Genomic DNA, 3,404 nt, shown 5'->3' on the forward strand with positions numbered 1-3,404 from the left:
CCAAATGTGGGAATCTCGACTGCATAATTTGTGGTAGTGGGGGACTGCGTTCGCGCTCTCCCCCGAATATATTGTAAAGGAAAAACAGTTCTTGCCTTATTGTGTAATGTAGAGTGCAGTGCATACAAGTTACTTTGCCTCTTGGAAAATGCATTTGTTGGCAACGTGGCATCTTCTTCGGTGTCCGCTGGGAATATGCTTGTTGAGTGACTTGGATGCCGGTGCCGAATTGGTGTGGCCTTCTGGCTTTGACCACTTTTTGTGTTCTCCCCTCCAAGGTTTTTCAATCATTGGGGGAATCAATGTACTTCAATTTTCCCAATGCTAGCATGCTTTGGTTAAGGGCTTTTGTGCAGCAGGTTTGCTTTCTGACATGCAGAATCGGCTTGTCAAGGTCTGATGCTGCTGCAAGCACTGAACTCTGGTATGATGCATTTTAGCAACCGTCAGCCAGAGGTTTGTGTCTGGGAGTGAGGTCCTTTTCTCTGACTCTTCCAACTCATACTTACCTGGCAGGAGAGATACCATGATCAAGAAGGTGGTTCACCCAGGGCGAGGCTTAACCATTGCACTCCGGTTATATTGACCCCTGCGAATTCCCCAAATGTGGGAATCTTGACTGCATAATTTGTGGTAGTGGGGGACTGCGTTCGCGCTCTCCCCTGAACATATTGTAAAAGAAAACAGTTCTTACCTTATTATGTAATGTAGAGTGCAGTGCATACAAGTTACTTTGCCTCTTGGACAATGCATTTGTTGACAACGTGGCATCTTCTTCGATGTCCGCTGGGAATATGCTTGTTGAGTGACTTGGATGCCGGTGCGGAATGGGTGTGGCCTTCTGGTTTTGACCACTTTTTCTGTTCTCCCCTCCAAGGTTTTTCAATCATTGGGGGAATCAATGTACTTCAATTTTCCCAATGCTAGCATGCTTTGGTTAAGGGCTTTTGTGCAGCAGGTTTGTTTTCTGACATGCAGAATCGGCTCGTCAAGGTCTGATGCTGCTGCAAGCACTGAACTCTGGTATGATGCATTTTAGCAACCGTCAGCCAGAGGTTTGTGTCTGGGATTGAGGTCCTTTTCTCTGACTCTTCCAACTCATACTTACCTGGCAGGGGAGACACCATGATCAAGAAGGTGGTTCAGCCTGGGCGAGGCTTAACCATTGCACTCCGGTTATGCTGATCCCTGCGAATTCCCCAAATGTGGGAATCTCGACTGCATAATTTGTGGTTGTGGGGGTCTGCGTTTGCGCTCTCCCCTGAACATAATGTTGAAAAAAAAAAGAAAAAAAGGTTTTACTAGGGATGAGCGAGTACAGCATTATCTGTATCTGTTTATATGATGAATTATCCGGATCCGTACTCTGACTGGGCGGGGCCTAAACCGAAAGTGGTCCAATTTAAACCGGAAGTGGGTCGGGCTCTCTTGAAATGTGCGGGGCTTAAACCGGTATGTTATTTAAGCATGCAATTGAAATCAGTTGATCAAAAATTTTTATATTTATTGCTGATTTGAAAACTATTTACATGACAGCATCAAGCTTCAGATCCATGGTGTTGTCATGGTAACAAACAAACTATATACAGAAAGTTTTGAAACAATGAATACAACACATGCCGTTGCAATTATGAAGTAAAATGTAATGAACAAGAGTTTTCATACTCAATATAACTTTCTTTTTTTAACTTTTAATTTTTTATTATCAGTGTGATTGTTTGTATTTTTTTGGTTCTTTTTAATTTTTTTTTATTTCCACACCAGGTATATGAGTGTTTGTGTGTGTGTTTGTGTGTGTGTGTGTCTGAACAAAAGTGATTCAAATGTCATGCCATGTAATTCTGCTTGCTCCTCCACTTAGTCATATGCCTCTTATGGCACTTAACTGTTTTCCAACAGAAGCCATTTGTTTATAAGGCCATTATGACTTAACTGGGGGCATTTTGAAAAGTGTGATGCACATTTAAAGGCATTTGTTACTCTATAGGCCCCATGTCTTCACTTTAAATTATTCTGCAACATTTGTTGAATCCTTTGACAATGAATCCATTTACAGATACTCTCATGACTCATTGTGACTGAATTTTATTCAGTACTGCAGCAAACTTGCCAGTATCCAAGTTAAAGAGCAATGTTGACGCCACAACACAGTAAACAGCTGATGACAGAGAACAAAAGATAAAGGGCACTTTAAGAGCAGAGAACACAGAATGTAGAACAGTCAAACTTATACACAAGAACTATATAAACTATTTACAATGGGCCCTCACAAAGTGCATGACATGTTTTATTTAACCAGGTAGAAAACACTGCTGAAATGTAATAACTAGCCAAAATACAGCTAGTGCAAATTGTGGTCTGGTTAGTGATGTAGATGAGTAATAACACAATATATATGAATACACAGTCTATATGAAAGCTGAAATTTAGTAAAGAGTCAGTATACAGTTAGTGCAAGTTGTGGTCTTGTTAGTAATATGATAAGGTAAGATAATTTAGACTATTAATTCCACACTGGGGAAAATTCCTGTGCTACAGCGGCTCAGAAGAGAAAAAAAATACACACATCAGAATAACACAGATACACTAAGTTGATTAAAAAAATAAAGTGTAAGAAAAAGAAAACACATAGAAATAGTTATTATAATAAAAGTAATAAAACAAACATATTTCCAAAATAAACACCCTTATATAAACAGACAGTATATAAACAGATATACAGTTGAGTAAGATGCGGATGAATAGAAATAAAATATTGCATGGTTGAACATGTAACAGTAATTAAAATAGATAAATATGTATAGTACAGAATATTGCCCAGTGATGGCTCATATCACAGAAACAGTGCTACATTATAATGTATTAAAGAGTTTGACTGCTGCTTAAATTAAGAATCTGCAGAAGCACTCCTTCATGCACTGAGGGGGCAGTAGTTAGCTGAAGGAGCTGCTAAGTGTCAATAACACAATAAACCCAAATAGGCAGTCTAAAAAAATGTTAAAATGTAGTAAAGAGTTAAGATACAGTTAGTGCAAATATGTATATATAAATGCTGAAATGGTCAAATAGGGAAACAGTGCAGAGGACCAATGGTGCCACGTTAAAAGGCACTTGTAAGACCAGACCCCACATAAAAACTCAAAACGTAGAACATTAACACATATATACACTATTTACAATGTACACTATTTACAATATACATTATTTACAATGGGCAGACGTGTCCTTCTCCAGTCCATCCACAACAGAGACAAAATGTTCAAAGTTTTTAAATTCTCTGTTCTCCAGTCCCTTGGAGGGTGAAATGTTGATCGCAGGGCAAAATATCTTTTTTTTGTATTTTTTGTGTCCCTGGATTTTGTGCCCGCACGCCTTGCAGGTCGGGAGATGCTGCACCCTCTTAA

At 39.2% G+C, this 3,404-nt stretch overlaps 1 protein-coding gene, 1 long non-coding RNA gene, 2 other non-coding genes and 1 pseudogene across 5 annotated transcripts in view; 4 read left to right on the top strand and 1 right to left on the bottom strand.

The window, feature by feature from the left end:
* Positions 1–3,404, bottom strand: part of LOC117939487 (gastrula zinc finger protein XlCGF57.1-like) — a 235,686-nt gene that overhangs the window by 51,130 nt on the left and 181,152 nt on the right. The window lies entirely within an intron of this gene.
* The window catches only part of LOC117939500, a 185,133-nt pseudogene that overhangs the window by 22,517 nt on the left and 159,212 nt on the right, over positions 1–3,404 (top strand).
* On the top strand, positions 502–665 carry LOC117939703. Its single transcript, XR_004655647.1, has one exon. It is a non-coding gene; the product is annotated as a U1 spliceosomal RNA (small nuclear RNA).
* LOC117939705 lies at positions 1,101–1,264 on the top strand. Its single transcript, XR_004655649.1, has one exon. It is a non-coding gene; the product is annotated as a U1 spliceosomal RNA (small nuclear RNA).
* Positions 2,317–3,404, top strand: part of LOC117939569 — an 8,597-nt gene continuing 7,509 nt past the window's right edge. The window contains exon 1 of the long non-coding RNA XR_004655619.1: positions 2,317–2,457. This is a non-coding gene — a long non-coding RNA (uncharacterized LOC117939569). The remainder of the gene's footprint in view (positions 2,458–3,404) is intronic.

Source organism: Etheostoma cragini, chromosome 24 (genome assembly GCF_013103735.1).
Source record: "Etheostoma cragini isolate CJK2018 chromosome 24, CSU_Ecrag_1.0, whole genome shotgun sequence".
In the NCBI taxonomy this organism is placed as follows: domain Eukaryota; kingdom Metazoa; phylum Chordata; class Actinopteri; order Perciformes; family Percidae; genus Etheostoma; species Etheostoma cragini.